The sequence below is a fragment of the Lactuca virosa genome, chromosome 5 (assembly GCF_052849685.1).
Source record: "Lactuca virosa cultivar CGN04683 chromosome 5, Lactuca_virosa_CGN04683_v6, whole genome shotgun sequence".
NCBI lineage: Eukaryota > Viridiplantae > Streptophyta > Magnoliopsida > Asterales > Asteraceae > Lactuca > Lactuca virosa.
Genome location: NC_136430.1, coordinates 118,329,397 through 118,350,001, shown reverse-complemented (window position 1 = coordinate 118,350,001; position 20,605 = coordinate 118,329,397). Strand labels below are relative to the sequence as shown.

General features: G+C 39.3%; 1 pseudogene; it reads right to left on the bottom strand.

Annotated features, from left to right (window-relative positions):
* Nucleotides 1-10,099: 10,099 nt before the first annotated feature.
* Nucleotides 10,100-10,921, bottom strand: LOC145111667 (UDP-xylose transporter 2 pseudogene; annotated as a pseudogene).
* Between the last annotated feature and the right edge of the window lie 9,684 nt (nt 10,922-20,605).

The following is a 20,605-nucleotide window of genomic DNA, read 5'->3' as shown; positions in this document are numbered from 1 at the left end:
CAGTGGGAGTATAATTGATCTTGAAGAAATTCAAGAGTCAAGCGATGAAGAAACCTCTAACACTAGCGATCAACGTGAGGAAGAAATTCATGTTGAACCTATTGACGAGTCATTACCTATTAGACGTTCCAATCGAGTTAGAATGGCACCTGAGTTTTGAGGTTTCCATTTTACTACAGATGGTGATACGTTTATCAGTGATAGTACATTGGTAAATTTAGATGAGCCTTCTAGCTACAATGAAGCCATGACAGGCCCTGAGTTTGCTAAATGGAAAGATGCAATGGACAGCAAGATTCAGTCCATGTATGACAATCAAGTTTGGAATTGTTTCACAATTAACACATCCTAGGACACCAAAACTTAATGGTGTGGCAGAGAGGTGTAATCGAACCTTGTTGGACATGGTTCGTTCCATGATGATTCGAGCTTCGCTACAAATCTCATTATGGGGGTATGCCTTAGAGACTGCCGCCCACATCCTTAATCTAGTCCCGACAAAGAAGGTTTCCAAAACACCTCACAAGATGTGGACATGGAAGGTTCCCTCTTTGAAATATATCAAGGTTTGGGGGTGTGAAGCTTTCGTTAGACGAGAGACTCACTAAAAGATTGAACCTTGAACTGAGAGATGTATTTTCATCGGTTACCCACATAAATCATTTGGTTACTTGTTCTACAGACCTAGTGAGAATGTGGTCTTCGCAGCACGAAGGGGAGTCTTCCGCGAGAGGGAACTCATATGCAAAGGGGACAGTGGGAGTATAATTGATCTTGAAGAAATTCAAGAGTCAAGCGATGAAGAAACCTCTAACACTAGCGATCAACGTGAGGAAGAAATTCATGTTGAACCTATTGACGAGTCATTACCTATTAGACGTTCCAATCGAGTTAGAATGGCACCTGAGTTTTGAGGTTTCCATTTTACTACAGATGGTGATACGTTTATCAGTGATAGTACATTGGTAAATTTAGATGAGCCTTCTAGCTACAATGAAGCCATGACAGGCCCTGAGTTTGCTAAATGGAAAGATGCAATGGACAGCAAGATTCAGTCCATGTATGACAATCAAGTTTGGAATTGTTTCACAATTAACACATCCTAGGACACCAAAACTTAATGGTGTGGCAGAGAGGTGTAATCGAACCTTGTTGGACATGGTTCGTTCCATGATGATTCGAGCTTCGCTACAAATCTCATTATGGGGGTATGCCTTAGAGACTGCCGCCCATATCCTTAATCTAGTCCCGACAAAGAAGGTTTCCAAAACACCTCACAAGATGTGGACATGGAAGGTTCCCTCTTTGACATATATCAAGGTTTGGGGGTGTGAAGCTTTCGTTAGACGAGAGACTCACTAAAAGATTGAACCTTGAACTGAGAGATGTATTTTCATCGGTTACCCACATGAATTATTTGGTTACTTGTTCTACAGACCTAGTGAGAATGTGGTCTTCGCAACACGAAGGGGAGTCTTCCGCGAGAGGGAACTCATATGCAAAGGGGACAGTGGGAGTATAATTGATCTTGAAGAAATTCAAGAGTCAAGCGATGAAGAAACCTCTAACACTAGCGATCAACGTGAGGAAGAAATTCATGTTGAACCTATTGACGAGTCATTACCTATTAGACGTTCCAATCGAGTTAGAATGGCACCTGAGTTTTGAGGTTTCCATTTTACTACAGATGGTGATACGTTTATCAGTGATAGTACATTGGTAAATTTAGATGAGCCTTCTAGCTACAATGAAGCCATGACAGGCCCTGAGTTTGCTAAATGGAAAGATGCAATGGACAGCAAGATTCAGTCCATGTATGACAATCAAGTTTGGAATTGTTTCACAATTAACACATCCTAGGACACCAAAACTTAATGGTGTGGCAGAGAGGTGTAATCGAACCTTGTTGGACATGGTTCGTTCCATGATGATTCGAGCTTCGCTATAAATCTCATTATGGGGGTATGCCTTAGAGACTGCCGCCCACATCCTTAATCTAGTCCCGACAAAGAAGGTTTCCAAAACACCTCACAAGATGTGGACATGGAAGGTTCCCTCTTTGACATATATCAAGGTTTGGGGGTGTGAAGCTTTCGTTAGACGAGAGACTCACTAAAAGATTGAACCTTGAACTGAGAGATGTATTTTCATCGGTTACCCACATGAATCATTTGGTTACTTGTTCTACAGACCTAGTGAGAATGTGGTCTTCGCAACACGAAGGGGAGTCTTCCGCGAGAGGGAACTCATATGCAAAGGGGACAGTGGGAGTATAATTGATCTTGAAGAAATTCAAGAGTCAAGCGATGAAGAAACCTCTAACACTAGCGATCAACGTGAGGAAGAAATTCATGTTGAACCTATTGACGAGTCATTACCAATTAGACGTTCCAATCGAGTTAGAATGGCACCTGAGTTTTGAGGTTTCCATTTTACTACAGATGGTGATACGTTTATCAGTGATAGTACATTGGTAAATTTAGATGAGCCTTCTAGCTACAATGAAGCCATGACAGGCCCTGAGTTTGCTAAATGGAAAGATGCAATGGACAGCAAGATTCAGTCCATGTATGACAATCAAGTTTGGAATTGTTTCACAATTAACACATCCTAGGACACCAAAACTTAATGGTGTGGCAGAGAGGTGTAATCGAACCTTGTTGGACATGGTTCGTTCCATGATGATTCGAGCTTCGCTACAAATCTCATTATGGGGGTATGCCTTAGAGACTGCCGCCCACATCCTTAATCTAGTCCCGACAAAGAAGGTTTCCAAAACACCTCACAAGATGTGGACATGGAAGGTTCCCTCTTTGACATATATCAAGGTTTGGGGGTGTGAAGCTTTCGTTAGACGAGAGACTCACTAAAAGATTGAACCTTGAACTGAGAGATGTATTTTCATCGGTTACCCACATGAATTATTTGGTTACTTGTTCTACAGACCAAGTGAGAATGTGGTCTTCGCAACACGAAGGGGAGTCTTCCGCGAGAGGGAACTCATATGCAAAGGGGACAGTGGGAGTATAATTGATCTTGAAGAAATTCAAGAGTCAAGCGATGAAGAAACCTCTAACACTAGCGATCAACGTGAGGAAGAAATTCATGTTGAACCTATTGACGAGTCATTACCTATTAGACGTTCCAATCGAGTTAGAATGGGACCTGAGTTTTGAGGTTTCCATTTTACTACAGATGGTGATACGTTTATCAGTGATAGTACATTGGTAAATTTAGATGAGCCTTCTAGCTACAATGAAGCCATGACAGGCCCTGAGTTTGCTAAATGGAAAGATGCAATGGACAGCAAGATTCAGTCCATGTATGACAATCAAGTTTGGAATTGTTTCACAATTAACACATCCTAGGACACCAAAACTTAATGGTGTGGCAGAGAGGTGTAATCGAACCTTGTTGGACATGGTTCGTTCCATGATGATTCGAGCTTTGCTACAAATCTCATTATGGGGGTATGCCTTAGAGACTGCCGCCCACATCCTTAATCTAGTCCCGACAAAGAAGGTTTCCAAAACACCTCACAAGATGTGGACATGGAAGGTTCCCTCTTTGACATATATCAAGGTTTGGGGGTGTGAAGCTTTCGTTAGACGAGAGACTCACTAAAAGATTGAACCTTGAACTGAGAGATGTATTTTCATCGGTTACCCACATGAATCATTTGGTTACTTGTTCTACAGACCTAGTGAGAATGTGGTCTTCGCAACACGAAGGGGAGTCTTCCGCGAGAGGGAACTCATATGCAAAGGGGACAGTGGGAGTATAATTGATCTTGAAGAAATTCAAGAGTCAAGCGATGAAGAAACCTCTAACAATAGCGATCAACGTGAGGAAGAAATTCATGTTGAACCTATTGACGAGTCATTACCTATTAGACGTTCCAATCGAGTTAGAATGGCACCTGAGTTTTGAGGTTTCCATTTTACTACAGATGGTGATACGTTTATCAGTGATAGTACATTGGTAAATTTAGATGAGCCTTCTAGCTACAATGAAGCCATGACAGGCCCTGAGTTTGCTAAATGGAAAGATGCAATGGACAGCAAGATTCAGTCCATGTATGACAATCAAGTTTGGAATTGTTTCACAATTAACACATCCTAGGACACCAAAACTTAATGGTGTGGCAGAGAGGTGTAATCGAACCTTGTTGGACATGGTTCGTTCCATGATGATTCGAGCTTCGCTACAAATCTCATTATGGGGGTATGCCTTAGAGACTGCCTCCCACATCCTTAATCTAGTCCCAACAAAGAAGGTTTCCAAAACACCTCACAAGATGTGGACATGGAAGGTTCCCTCTTTGACATATATCAAGGTTTGGGGGTGTGAAGCTTTCGTTAGAAGAGAGACTCACTAAAAGATTGAACCTTGAACTGAGAGATGTATTTTCATCGGTTACCTACATAAATCATTTGGTTACTTGTTCTACAGACCTAGTGAGAATGTGGTCTTCGCAGCACGAAGGGGAGTCTTCCGCGAGCGGGAACTCATATGCAAAGGGGACAGTGGGAGTATAATTGATCTTGAAGAAATTCAAGAGTCAAGCGATGAAGAAACCTCTAACACTAGCGATCAACGTGAGGAAGAAATTCATGTTGAACCTATTGACGAGTCATTACCTATTAGACATTCCAATCGAGTTAGAATGGCACCTGAGTTTTGAGGTTTCCATTTTACTATAGATGGTGATACGTTTATTAGTGATAGTACATTGGTAAATTTAGATGAGCCTTCTAGCTACAATGAAGCCATGACAGGCCCTGAGTCTGCTAAATGGAAAGATGCAATGGACAGCAAGATTCAGTCCATGTATGACAATCAACTTTGGAATTGTTTCACAATTAACACATCGTAGGACACCAAAACTTAATGGTGTGGCAGAAAGGTGTAATCGAACCTTGTTGGACATGGTTCGTTCCATGATGATTCGAGCTTCGCTAGAAATCTCATTATGGGGGTATGCCTTAGAGACTGCCGCCCACATCCTTAATCTAGTCCCGACAAAGAAGGTTTCCAAAACACCTCACAAGATGTGGACAGGGAAGGTTCCCTCTTTGGCATATATCAAGGTTTGGGGGTGTGAAGCTTTCGTTAGAAGAGAGACTCACTAAAAGATTGAACCTTGAACTGAGAGATGTATTTTCATCGGTTACCCACATAAATCATTTGGTTACTTGTTCTACACACCTAGTGAGAATGTGGTCTTCACAGCACGAAGGGGAGTCTTCCGCGAGAGGGAACTCATATGCAAAGGGGGCAGTGGGAGTACAATTGATCTTGAAGAAATTCAAGAGTCAAGCGATGAAGAAACATCTAACACTAGCGATCAATGTGAGGAAGAAATTCATGTTGAACCTATTGACGAGTCATTACCTATTAGACGTTCCAATCGAGTTAGAATGGCACCTGAGTTTTAAGGTTTCCATTTTACTACAGATGGTGATACGTTTATCAGTGATAGTACATTGGTAAATTTAGATGAGCCTTCTAGCTACAATGAAGCCATGGCAGGCCCTGAGTCTGCTAAATGGAAAGAGGCAATGGCCGCAAGATTCACTCCATGTATAACAATAAAGTTTGGAACTTGGTTGACAATGTGTCAGGTCATATGACAATTAGGTGCAAATGGATCTTCAAGAAGAAGACCGACATGGATGGAAAGGTGAACACGTTCAAGGCACGACTGTTTGCGAAGGGCTTTACTCAAATCCAAGGAGTTGACTATGATGATACCTTCTCACCATTGGCCAAGATTAAATCTAATAGGGTTATGTTAGTCATAGTTGCATTTCATGATGATGAAATCTGGCAGATAGATGTCAAAACCGCTTTCCTTAATGGGAAGCTGGCTGAAGATGTTTACATGTGTCATCCAGAGGGTTTTGTGGATGCTACATACCCCAATAGAGTGTGTAAGCTTGAGAAATCAATCTATGGATTGAAGCAAGGTTCTCGCAGATGGGTCTTTGCTTTGATGAGAAGGTCAAACACTTTGGCTTCTCTAGGAGTGAAGATGAGTCATGTGTATATGTCAAAGCTAGTGGGAGTATAGTTAGCTTTCTAGTATTGTATGTTGATGACATACTACTTATAGGAAACGATGTTCCAACTCTGCAGGAAGTTAAGTCCTGGCTTGGAAATTGTTTCACTATGAAGGATCTAGGAGAGGCTACTTATATTCTTGGAATAAGGATTTTGAGAAACAGGAGCAAAAGACTAATTGGACTTAGTCAAAGTACTTACTTGGATAAAGTGCTAAAGCGTTTTAGCATGGAGAATTCCAATAAAGAGGAATTGCCTATCCAGAGCAATACTAAGCTGAGTATGACTCAGAGTCCGAGTACTGATGCAGAGATAGCATAAATGATTCGAGTACCATATGCTTCCGCCATTGGCTCGATCATGTACGCTATGACATGTACTTGCCCTGATGTGGCTTTTGCTTTGAGCATGGTCAGCCGATATCAAGGGAACCCGGGTAAAGCTCATTGGATAGCAGTTAAGAACATTCTTAATTATCTGCGAAGGACAAAGGAGTGGGTCCTTGTACTTGGTGGTAGTGATGACTTGAGAGTATCTGCGAAGGACAAAGGACAAAGGACTGATGCCATTTTTCAGAAAGACCGAGACAACTTTCGTTCTCAGTATGGTTGGGTGTTTACACTCAATGGAGGAGTAGTAACTTGGAAAAGTTCCAAGCAGGAGACCGTGGCTGATTCAACGTGCGAGTCAGAGTGTATACCCACGAGCGAAGCATAAAAGGAGGCTATATGGTTGAAGAACTTCATTGGAGACCTTGGAGTTGTGCCAGCCATAAAGGAGCCTATGGAGATTTTCTGTGATAATGAAGGAGCAGTTTCCTTAACCAAGAAACCAAGGGATCATGGAAGATCCATACATATCGACAGAAAATATCACTTCATCAGACATCGGGTAGAAGAAGGACTCCTCGTCGTCAAGAGGGTATCATCAGAAGAGAATCATGTAGATCCCCTCACAAAGGGTCTGAGTAGGATTAGGCACGTTCAGCATGCGAGGAGCCTTGGTCTGAAAGATGATATTAGTTTTAGTGATTAGATAGATATTTTAGAAACTTGTAATAGATAAATGTAATTGACATTTGATGATTAGTTAATGGAGATTTCTTTATGAGTATTGTTTACTATCTCTTTTCAATTGTTTATTTTGTGTTTCACTTTGCATGTTTTACTTCCATAACAACTGGATTCTTTAAATTATCCATAGTCGATCATACTTTGGAAGTAAGTAGTGAATTAAGACTGTCATGAATTGGCTTGTTGATTGTCTAAGTGCTTAGACATAGCAATTGTTTGCTGCAACGTTCATGAGTACTCCTGAAATGGGGATTTGAGTATTGGATTAAACCCACACTCATTTGTATTACTTCATGGAATTTGTCACGAGTAATTATGAGACCATAATATCGTGTAGTATTTATACCGAGATATATGAGTTGTTGTTTGCGAGTTGGTTGTGCATTGATAATGCGTAAACACATCAGTACCTTCATGTTATAAAACGTATTGTTGTGTATGATTTGATGAGTAAATAGTACAAGTATATAAGTCAAAGTTTATCTGTTCCTTTTATCCCAAGGGGTAAAAGCGATATTTTGGGCCCCTCGATGATTTTGTGCTAACTTATATGTTGGGCCCGGTCAGGACTAAATTGATGTGTTCAATTAAGTTCGTTGTCATACAAATTAGAAATCGGGAAACAAACTGTTGAGCAATGAGAATGATTATGTTCCATGTCTTGGTCCACATGATATCTTGCAGAACGGAGGATTATATGATCCCTTATCTTAAGGACACACAACTGACTAGGTCAGTGTTCGACAACGGCTTTTGAAAGCTACGATTGCTAATCGAACTTCGAAGTCATACTTGCAAATATAGTTATTAGACTTATCTAAGTGGGAGATTGTTGGATTAGGTGTCTAAGCCCATAACTATAATTGGTGTGAACTTTATTTGATAGTAGTATGGTCCTTTTAGGTTGCCTTCACTTTATCAACTTGACATAATGACTTATGGGGTGAAAGAAAGGTTAATAAGTGATTTATTAAGATATTATGAGAATAATATATTAATTGTAAATCATATTATTTAATTAGTATTTGATCATAAATTAATTTGGAATTATTTTTGGGATTAAAGGAACTGATTAAAAGAACGGAGACTGTTTTGAAAATCATTGATAGTTGCAAAACTGGGCTGGTGGACTCCTTTTGAATGGAGTCGAAGAAAACTCACTACTAGCAAAACAGCCTTTTACGACGCACAATGCATGTCGTAAAACGCTCAGACGACGCGCAAATGTGTGTCAAGGAAGGCCCTGTCATAACGAGAGACGACACGCTTTTGCGCGTCGTCTATTTACGACGCGCATTTACGACACGTATTTACGACGCGCGTTTACGACACACAATGCATGTCAAGGAAGGCCTTATCATAAAGTAAGATGACACGCATTTGCGTGTCGTAACCTTACGACGCGCATTTACGACTCGCATTGCGTATCATTAAAGCCCCTGTCATAAAGAAAGACGACACACATTTTTGTGTGTCATAAAGTTAAATGTTTTAAAAATTATATATTTTGATAGATTTAGAAATTTTCAAATTAAATAACACATTAAAAATCTCATAATACAAAATAAAATACCATAAATAACAAATATAATTTATTTCACTACTATGTCAAATACAAATAATTATTCCAATAGTGAGTAAATGTCATAAAAAAATGAACTCAAGAGAAGCAGAATTTTTATACAGTTGCATTATCTAGCTTACTATGTGCCAACAACTCTCTGTGTGTTTGCTTTTTCTTGAGTCTCGTTTCCTCCAAAGCTTCTAGCCATGCCAAAGTATTATATCTTAGGGTTCATGTCCAAATCAAGTAAAACATTGCTAGCTTAAATTCACTAAGTCCTTGGCGTGAAGTCTTAGATAGACGCTTAACTGCAATCTCCAATCCTTTTAGAAGACCCTAGAGATCATTATTAGTCATGTAGCAGGATCAACCTGCCAAAATAGTACGCCAAATTAATCAGAAGCTGAGTTTCAAAGATGACATGGCATCACAAATGGCATATAAACAGGAAACTGCATATGACATGAGTTATTCATAAAACAATAAAATTTTATATCAACAACCTTGGCCAGCTGTTGAGTATGGATTATGTCTAAGCATCTCTGGAAAACAGGTTGTGAAAACCATGCAAATCCACTACCCGATGCCTGAAAGACAATGAAACATGTTATTTTTCTAACGGTTATGGTTTTATATATAATAGAAACTCTGTAGATATAGTGCAACTGTGTTGTTTATTACTGTGTTTGATATTGAAATTTGGGTTAAACACAAGAAAAAAAGTTCCTTGCAATTATCAATGTTATTCAAATACAATGTAATTTTCAGTACTAATTATATTGAGTATTCAACATACCATGTCTTAATTAAAATGTTTCATTTGTTGAAATTTCTAGTCAACACACTAACCTTTTATAAACAATCCTTTGTAATGCTTGGTATCTCAAGACTATTCTATTACTGAGTCCTTGGTAATGAATGTAGAGGAGAAACTGGTGCAACATGATTTTATGAAAGAGCAGGTATTTCTTTGTTATCATTTGATAAATGGAAGGTATAAATGATCTAAATGAGATGTTCTTTTGTCCTAATAATTCTCAGGATACTGCAATCAGCTATTCAAGGGATAATCAGATAATATGGTGATCCAGAGAATGTATACTATTGAGCTGGATGTGGATATAGCTGTGCATCACCATTAACAGAAGGGAGAGGTGTGGTCACTGGAGAATACAATATTATAACTAAATACCAAGATACACTTCTACTCATACAAACAAACAAACCCAATATTTCTCACTTGTAAATTTTGTCAAATAATACAATAACAACTCACCAATATTCTCTCACCCATTCCAATTCCATTCCATTCCCATCACAGTAACATCTTCATTACCGGATTGAAAACTTCTCATTTCCATTATAATAATTCTATCTAAACACCAAAAAATCAACATCTTCACGCATGCAAATCTTTATCTGAACTCCACACACCTAACTTTTGAGGACTATTTTCGTTTACAGTGTTCACTCCATATTCCACATTTATCAATGGATCACTCTCGCTCTCCTTCAACAATATAAAACAATCAGACAATGAGAAAAATATATGAGGAATGGAATGGAATAAGCAAGGGAATGGAATTGATGATTACCTGAGATAATTATGTTAATGGTTCAATGACTTTTGGTTAAGCATGACGAGTACATAAATAAGAATAGAGCACCATGTCAACAACAGCAATGAGGATTCCAAGAATGTTTCATTAACTAAATGGATCATGTAATAAAACATATCCAAAAGCCAAAACTATGCATGTTTTTAAATGACCCAATACTTGATAAGTTACAGGGATGTTTTTCCAATCACCAAGAAAGTACTGAAGTTTACTGATACTTATATCATGCAAGAAAGAACAATAAACCCCTGCAATTTAAATGAGATTGTTAAAATTAGCTACATACTTTCACTTCTTTCTATTGTTGCATTGAACTTTCACCTTTTTGCTTACTAAGGAAATAAAAGTAGGATGATGTTATAAACAAATCAATGAAAGAATGTTGATGTTTCTTGCATTGAACTTCAAGTGATTAAAAAAAGGGCATTTTTGGTACTAAGCAGCACTAGAGGAGTATATTTGAAGGCAAAAACATTCTTATTTGTCAAAAGGGCATCTAAAAATGGGCCCACGATGAACAATGTAAGAGCTTGATAAGGGCAAGATTGGTATATAAGTTAAGTTGATGAAACCTTGTATTTCTTTTGGATTGTATTTTTCATCTGAGATAGATCTGTTAAGATTCAACATATGGGTCCCACATGACATAACATAGCAAATGTCAATGTGAAAAATCAAAAATATTCTAATGTTTAAGGAGTGCGTCCGACTGATGTTAATAACCCTTCGGTTACTGGATACCAGAAAAACTGATGTAAGCTTGAATGAAAGTAAAATCGATGAGAATGTAGAGAGCCCAAATTAAGACCTTGTCCATTAGAATCGATTTTGAGAGTGAGTGTTGGATTTATTTCTTCCCTTTCCTGTTTCGCTTACCCTTTGGTTACCCTAGTCGATCAATTCAAGTTTTCACGAAAAACACTAGGTCGCGACCGATAGAGACAAGAAGGATAGGGTGAAGGTAGGATTGGATCCGATTTCAAAGAGTAGCTGTAGATTTCACTGAAAACCCTTACCTGGTTTGCTTGACCTTTGGTTACCTCAGTCGATAAATTCAAGCTTTCAATAAAAACCCTAGGTAGCGACCGAGAGAGACAATAGGGAAAGGAAGGAGCATCGATAATTAGGGAAAGAGGGAAGAAGTAGGAGAAAACGATGGCATTAATCAGGGAAGAGGGAAAGGAGAAAACGATGGCGGGGTGTTTAATTTTTTAGGATTTCATTTCCCCCCCCCCCCTCCCCCAGCTATTAAAAGGATGGAACGCGCGTTCCATTAATTTTAATAAAGCGACATCATTAGACGACACACATTTTATTATAGGTGCCCTCCATGTTTTTTTTTTTGTTTAGACACTAATTTAAGGACTCGCAATAATGCGTGACCTAAATCCTTAAATTTTTTGAAGAGACGACACTTTTTTAATGTCACCCTCTTTTGCGTAACATAAATCACTGAGTGTTATGGTTTGCGTGTCGTAAAAAATGTCTTTTTCTTGTAGTTACTATAGGGAGACCATATAGAATTCGTCCAAGGCTTCTAGAAGATGAGGTCCATGGACTTCTTAAGGCCTAAATGAAATTAGGGTTTCTACCTGAAAACCCTAGCAGCCTCAACTATTTAAAGACCCCTTCACATAGGGTTTTTATCCAATTCTTAGAGCATAGAAACCCTAGCCGAATTTCTACATATTCCCTCCTCTCTCCTCCCATCCTCTTGCTACAAGTATTTGTGAGCCATTAGAGGTGCAACATTTGAGGCACTAAGCTTTCAAGAGTCAAGATCAATCAAGGAATTCTTGTTATTGCTACATAACAAGTAAGGTAATCTGCTTAACCCTTTTATATATGAATTTGGAATTATATATGCTAGATCTAGGGTTATTTCTTTGGATTTTCATTTTCATGTTCAATTAGTGAAAAACTTAGATCCAAAGAAAATAGGGTTGCGTGATCACATAGGATGTTGTTATGCTCAAAGCCTATCACCGTTGTCCCGATGGGGACAAGGTTAGACTAGTTTCCCGCCTCCTAAAGGAAGGGCGCATGATTGGTGGGAGGACGTAGGGCATGCTATAGGAGATGATGTTGCTATTGATTCGATGACCTGGCGTGATTTCTCGACCAAGTTCCAAGCCGAGTTTGCACCCGTGATTGAGGTGCAGCAGGTAGCGCGAGAGTTTCAGGATCTCCGTCAGACTATAGAGACGGTGACTGAGATCACCGCTATGTTCCGGGAGAGGGCACTTCTACTTCCGCAGTATGTGGCGGACTAGGAGATGAAGAAGGACCGATACCATGAGATGCTGAGGAGTAATATTTGGCAGTTTGTTAGCCGATTCAGCTGCAAGACGCTGGAAGACATGATAGCGAGGGCTAGGGAGAGGGAGAATGATTTAGATATCGACAAGAAGAGGAAGCCAGATTTTGCGGCGAGTGTTGAGGGTTAGGGCAAGAGGCCCAGGGTATCTGATTGTAGACCGAGAGGCCAGCAGGGCTGCACCCGCTGTGTCAAGTGCGACAATATGCACGAGGGGACGTGCAGAGGGGTGGGTTGTGGCTTCTTCCAGTGCGGTCGGACTGGTCATAATAGCAGAGATTGTACCGAAACCACCGCCATCACTCCAGTATCTGATCTGATTTGCTTTTAGAGAAATTAGAGGGGCCACAAGAAGGCCCATTGTCCGAGTTTGGTTGTGGCAGAACCGGTGTCAGCGCCCTCTCCTGCGACATTTAGGTTTACTGACGGTCGTCAGAGCCGGGCAGATGTGCTAGCGACGAAGAGTAGGGCATTCCAACTGACTGCGGAGGAGGCGCGTGTAGCTCCTGATGTTGTGACGGGTATGTATCTTCCCCCTTATCTCTTTATCTATATTAAATTATTTCTTATGTTTATGTGTTTTATTTTAGGATCGTTCCTTGTGAACGACATCTCTTCTTTAGTATTATTTGATTCGGGGGCTACCCAATCATTCGTAATTCTTGCGCTGAGCAAGAGATTTGCTGGAGCTCTAGGGAGCTGGATTTTCCTTTAGATGTCGAGACTGTCGATGATAGGTCTATTCGGGTTGCGAGGGTTCATGGAGGTTGTACTCTTCAGTTATTCAGCGAGCGGTATCCGGTGGATCTGGTTCCCATTCCTTTTCGTGGGAACAAAGATATCGTGGGCATGGATTGGTTGAGCCTTAATGGGGCAGTTATTGACTGTGAGCAGCAGTTGGTTCAGGTTCGGACCCCGAGTGGGGGAGAGTTGGTGATTCAGGGTGAGAGACCGCAGCGTGGGCCGGTTATGTGTTCTGCAATGAGGGCTAGATGCTATCTTCATCAGGGTTGTGCAGGTTTTGTCGCCTATGTCATGGATACCGGGGATAAGGGTAAGGCGACCATGGACGATGTGCTGATTGTGCGGGAGTATCCGGATGTGTTCCCGAAGGATTTTCCTAGGTTACCTCCAGAGAGGCATGTGGAGTTCAGGATTGATTTGGTTCTAGGTGCGGCTCCGATAGCCAAAGCAGCGTATCGGTTGGCTCCTCCCGAAATGCAGGAGTTGTCTACACAGCTGCAAGAGCTGTTAGATAAGGGATTTATTAGGCCGAGCAGTTCGCCTTGGGAAGCACCAATTCTTTTCGTGAAGAAGAAGGACGGGTCTCATCGTATGTGTATCGACTACCAGGAATTGAATAAGGTAACGGTGAAGAACCGTTATCCACTCCCGAGGATTGATGATCTCTTCGACTAGCTCAGGGTGCATCTTGGTTTTCAAGATTGATTTGTGATCGGGCTATCATCAGATGAGGGTCAGGGACGAGGATGTACAGAAGACAGCTTTCCAGACTCGATATGGCCATTATGAGTTCGTGGTGATGCCATTTGGGCTCACCAGTGCTCCTGCCGCGTTCATGGATCTCATGAACCGTGTGTGCAGACCGATGCTGGATCGGTCTGTGACAGTCTTTATTGATGATATCTTGGTTTATTCTAAGACGCAGGAGAAGCATGAGGAGCACTTGAGGGAGGTACTGGAGACATTGAGGAGGGAGAGACTTTTTCAAAGTTCTCCAAGTGCAAGTTCTGGTTACGCGAGGTGTAGTTCCTGGGACACCATGTCAATCATAGAGGTATTCTGCTCGATCCGGCCAAGGTCGAGGTCGTGATGCAGTGGGAGATTCTGAGGTCTCCATATGAGATTTAGAGTTTTCTTGGTTTGGCGGGTTATTATCGGAGATTTATCAAGGATTTCTCCAAGATTGTTGTTCCATTGACCCGACTGACCAAGAAGTCGTTGACATTTCACTAGGGGCCTGAGTAACAGGCAGCTTTCGAGACTCTTAGACATCGATTGTGTGAGGCGCCGATTCTGACCATGTCAGAGGGTGTTGATGATTTTGTGGTTTATTGTGACGCTTCGATCACGGGTTTGGGTGCGGTATTGATACAGCGGGGTCGCGTGATCGCTTACGCTTCGAGGCAGCTGAAGCCTCATGAGGTGAATTATACGACGCATGATTTGGAGTTGGGGGCTGTAGTTTTCTCCCTCAAGATTTTGTGGCATTACCTCTATGGGGTTCGTTGTACTATTTACACAGACCCCAAGATCCTGAGGTATTTGATGGATCAGCCGAACCTGAACATGAGGCATCGTCGTTGGTTGGATGTGCTGAAGAATTATGATTGCAAAATCATGTACCGCCCGGGAAAGGCCAATGTGGTGGCCGATGCTCTTAGCCGCAAGGAGGTCGCGGCTCTGATCAGAGATTTATGCTTGAGGATGACCGTGGTTACTCCGTTGTTGGAACGAATCCGTGAGGCACAGGTCGAGGCGATGAAGGAGGAGCACCGGAAGAGCGAACAGATCGTGGGTCAGGTGGCTGTTGGGATTTGAGCATTCTAACACTCCTAAGTGTACATGCAACCCTAAATACCTTGGATCTATGTTTTCTCTATTATACATGCAAATATGAATATTCCAAGGTATTACCCTATCTAGCATACAATCTTTGATACTTGGGTAATAAAACAAGTTTGAAGACATACCTTTTTATGTAGCTTGATTCCTTGATGCTTAAGAACCGAGTGCCCCAAGTGTGATACCTCAAATGGTTAGCCCTCACCATACACACATAGTTCTCTCATGGTGGCCGATTTTGACAAGAATGAGATGCTTATATAGTTTGTCACAATTAGGGTTACACCATGTAAACCCTAATTGTCATGGCCTTTCATTTCCATGATCCATGGGTACAAAAACACCATAGAGCATCCATGAAGCATCCTATGGGTTTTAGCCCAACTTGATAATCCATGGAGCATTAGCCCACTATACAAGTATGGATGATTTACACAATCAACCCATATATATTTAATTAGTCTCCTTTTGATCACTTAATTAATTCCAAATTAATTCTTGATCAATACTAATTAAATAATCTTACTAATATATTAGAACTTATAATATATTAGTAAACCTTAAGTGTTATTTCTCTCATTTTAGTCTATCCAAGTGCATGATGCCATGCAACCCAAATGGACCATGCCAATCGGGTCAAGTACATACCAAATATAGTTATGGACTTAGACACTAATCCAACAGTCTCCCACTTGGATAAGTCTAAAACTATTATTGCGTATGACTTCAAGAACCGATTGGCAATCGTTGCTCTTTAAGCCGTTGTCGAACTCTGACGTTGTAACTAAACTCTGATCTCGTCAATGACTTGTCCATTAGATAAGAGATCATATATTCCTCCATTCTAGATATCATTGAAATTGAGACATGGATTATAAATCATTCTCTCTGTCCATTTGTTGTTTCTCGATTTCCGATTCATGATGACTGACTGATTGAACAAATCAAATCAGTCCTGGCTTGGCCAAGCACTCACATGTGTCATCGCTAAATCACCGAGGGGCCCACAGATATCGCTTTTACCCTGAAGGTAAAAGGAATGGATAAACTTCGACTCATATGGCTTGTTCTACTACTTGTTGAATCATACACAAAGGCACGTTTTATAACATCGAGTTACCAATGCGTTTTCGCGCAATCAATGTACAACCAACTCATAGTAACAACTCATATCTCTAGGTTTGAAGAATATAAGACATTATCGTCTCATGATCACTCGTGATAAAATCCATGAAGTGATTCAAATGAGCGCGGGTTGTTTCCAATACTCAGAACTTATGAGCACTCATGAGTGTTGTAGCACCACTTTGTCCAACATCTTAGACCTCTACAAGCCAACCCATGACAGTCTTGATTCATATCTACTTCCAACATATGACTGACTGTGGATGGTTTGAATAACTTAGTCATTCAGGAAGAACGACCTAGTTATTCTGGAAGTCAAAACATGCAAAGTGAAACACAAGAATAATCGAATCCAATATGGTCTCAGAACTTATGAATATAAATAAAACACCTTTTATTTATCACCATATTGATTACCCATTATTCATTGTATATTGTTTCAACTGTCAACGTTATACTTGAATTAAAACAATAGTTGTCCCATGCTCCAAGCATGTACACTTTGTTTTCTAAACACTAGTCATTCCATACACCAAGTATGCACACTATGTTTGTCTACACATTAGCTATGCCATACATCAAGTATGCACACTAAGTTTGTCTATGATCTTTACTCTGTGAAATAGATCGATTGAACATAATTCCAATGATTCTCATTTCACAATCCCAATTCCTTACCGCAAATGCAAGAATTCCAAATCCTATCATTTACCTAAATATGTTAGATTCTAAACTTATATGCATTGATCCTCTTGTAATGATTATGCACAAAGTCATAAAGACTTGTCAACAGACATTACAGAGTATTCCAATGGAGATCAACTCCATGGAAATATCCTTCTTGCATTAAGTTTTTTTTAATCTTACACATATTGAATCCACCTATGGAGACAACTCCATATTCCCATTTTGACTATCATTTCTGAACAAGAGTTGACTCTTTTCATAACATGTCAATATGGTCCTTCCAGAAACACTATACTTCTAACTGTCCTTGAGCAACCAATCTTTGGTAAACCTTAGATTGTCCTCGACAATTGCTTAATCATTTTAGTCGTTCCCAATTCTAGACCTTTTCCCCTTCTTAATGCCTCAAGCATTTGAAAATTTTAGAAAGGATAAATATTATAGCACATGAAATCGATCCTGTACCGAAAGCAAATGGGACACGATTCATGATGTCTCACATAAAGACATGATTCTTGGTCAGTTTTTTTGCTATAATATCTCTATTTCTATTTGCCAAGTTCTCATATTTCAGATTATGAAAAGGGATGCCGTAATCATAATCGAATTTAAGAATGAAAATAATGGGCCTATATATAGAATTTCCTTATGTTGAGCCATTCCAACACAAAATTCATATATATCCTTGACTAAAGATGATTAAAATCTCAATCTAAGCTTTTAGAATTGAAATGAAGTATAATTTCCTCTCCCTTAATTATAGCAAAACAACTTTTCAACCCCTACAACTTCCGGAATTGAAACTTTTGTTTTCTATAATTAACATTGCTATCTTGCAATACTAATCATAATTATCATGCTCCTACTAACATGATGATTATTAGCATAACATTTATGCTCCCACTAGCTTTGACATGTACTCAGAAATCAGCTGGACTTCTAGAAATCAATACTTTATTGACTTTCGTACCAAAGTTCAGACTTCCGATACGAGATGCTTTGATAAAACTTTATCAAAATCATACATGTTTCCTTAGATGGCACACATGTGTGTCTAATCAATTTCAGAACTATGAAAAAGGGATGTCGTAATCATAGTATCAATTGTTTAGACCTTTGTCATTCCTCACAAGTCCATGTTAGTGTGCCGGTTAACCACACACGCTCCACTAACGACTTTGAGAATGCAAATATCACAACTGTTATCTACTTAAAATCTACTTAGTGAAAGTGTTTCCTCACTATCATTTTCATGAATCAGAGAGAAACCTTATGACACTTAGATTGTTTATGGTGTAAGTGTTCTTATCCAAACCATATGGACTAAACTCAATCTTACTTTCTTGCTACCTGGCAGCACAAGGGCCTGCCATTGCTTCCAAGTTGTTATGAAACCAATTGAGAACTCTCAGAACTCATATGCATAGCCAACTTTAACTGGAATGGGCACAGAAATAGAGATATGCCAACATGATAGGTTATAAACCTCACGTCGTGTGCTAGAGATGAACTACAGGTTTTTATTCTTGATTAGATCTTGAAGCTTTTCCAAGATCTCTAAGACTCCCACTGTCCTCTTGACATATAAGACTCACTTGTCAAATGTTCAAGAGATAGTGCGGATTCTTTATCAAGACAAACACTTTACACAATTGGCCTAAGTTAGTCTTTGTTTTATCCAAAACATCACAACTTACCAATTTCAAATGTACAAGAGTATGACACTTTTACTCTTACACTTGACAAGTGTTATAAACCTTTCTTTAAGATATGTCACTCATCTTATAGTCTTGGAGTATGACTCTAAGACTTGTTTTGGAACGAAGTATGACTCATCTTCTCCATTCCAACAATTCAAGATTCCTCTTCTTAGTCATAACAATGCACTAAGATGTCCTTAGAAGACTAATTGTGACATGATTTCTAAATCATTAAGATGATCACGAAACATGATACTAAAGTACTCTCCCAACTTTTCAGATTTGAAAAACTTTTATCCTTCTGCCTAAGTTGATTCTTCTCATTCGTTCTGCCATATATTGAAAATTTTCCAATGTTTCAGAATTATACTTAAACTGGTAAGTATAACCATATTTACTAAACTTTAGTAAATCATGATGAATAGTCTTATCGATCTTTTGTGGTGGACTTGATCAGTGCACCAGAATATGTACTCGATCCCCTAGTCCTTCACTTGACTCACATATACATGTGAACAAGGAATTAATCTTAATTTTCCAAAGATGAAAATTCTCATTCATCATACTATACAACTTGCATGATTCCAAGTTTCGGTCTAATTAAAACTTGGGCGATGAAAATCTTTCCTTATTTGGTAAATTTAGACATTACCACAAATGAAAGAATCAAGTCAATTTTTCCAATATTACTATCAATGGAATCATATAAACAACCATTTTTCACAAATGCCAATGTAAGGATATTTAAAATAAATATAAAATTAAAACCTTTTTATTTTATTTTAAACTTTGCGGAAAAAAAAACTTATCCTTATAGTGCAAATGCATATGAAAAACTTGTTGTTATCTATTCCTAAACAATATATCATAACTCCTAAGCAACAGCTCAAAATTCTGATCACCGAACCATGCGATCGAAATCCATCTTCGCGATCAGAATCAGCATATACTTCCTTTAAGTTTCTTCACTTTTCTTTTATTCCTAAAACAACAATATGTGACCCAGTCACATCATGTAATGAGAATCTCATAATAGAAACTTAACAAAGTTAGATAGTGGACTTCACCTGAAGTAGAATCAAACATCTTGACTTGATCAACTCTATGATCCTTTAGGTAAATAGGCAGTTTTGTAACCAATGCCCCTTCCTTTGGCAATATAAACATACGGACTCTATGGAAATGGTACACGAGACTATCACAGACTTAGACTTTCTCTTTACCATTTGGTCAACCAAGTTGACTATGGTCGATCCCTTTCCATTGGGAAGAGAAAGTTTTTTCTGGATATCCAATGTTACCATTTTCAATGTCCATTTAAGGTTTGGGAAGTTGATCTTCTTAATCAAACTTGCTTTACTAGTCCTCCAAATCATTGTTGATTCAGCAGCACCAAGTAAATAGATAAGATCATTTAAGGGTCATGTCATAGTCTGTTTCATAGTAGTCCCAAAGGAACTCACCATGTGACTTAGAAAGTGATTGAACATCCAACTTTCTTAAGACTTTGACACCAAACTCTCCCAGCTTGTCAATATGTGACTTCATGTCCAAGATGTGAGCACACATACACTTTGCTTGCCAATAGGGCTTGAGTGACCTTGAACTTGTGGGTTAGGGAGAATAATTGGAGGAGGTGGAGGAAGTGAAGTTCCAAGAGATTTGGGAAGATCATAGATATCTGAACTAGACATCTTTTGGGAGATATTCAAGATAGTTGATTTAAAGTCCTTAATATAACAACCAATTTGAGATATTAAGGCTAGGACCCAACACAATATTTTATAACTTGGAAGAGGGATACCGTAATCCAGGTTATAAAATATTTGAAGGTAGGTGAATGACGATTCACCAATTTCCACCATGAAAAT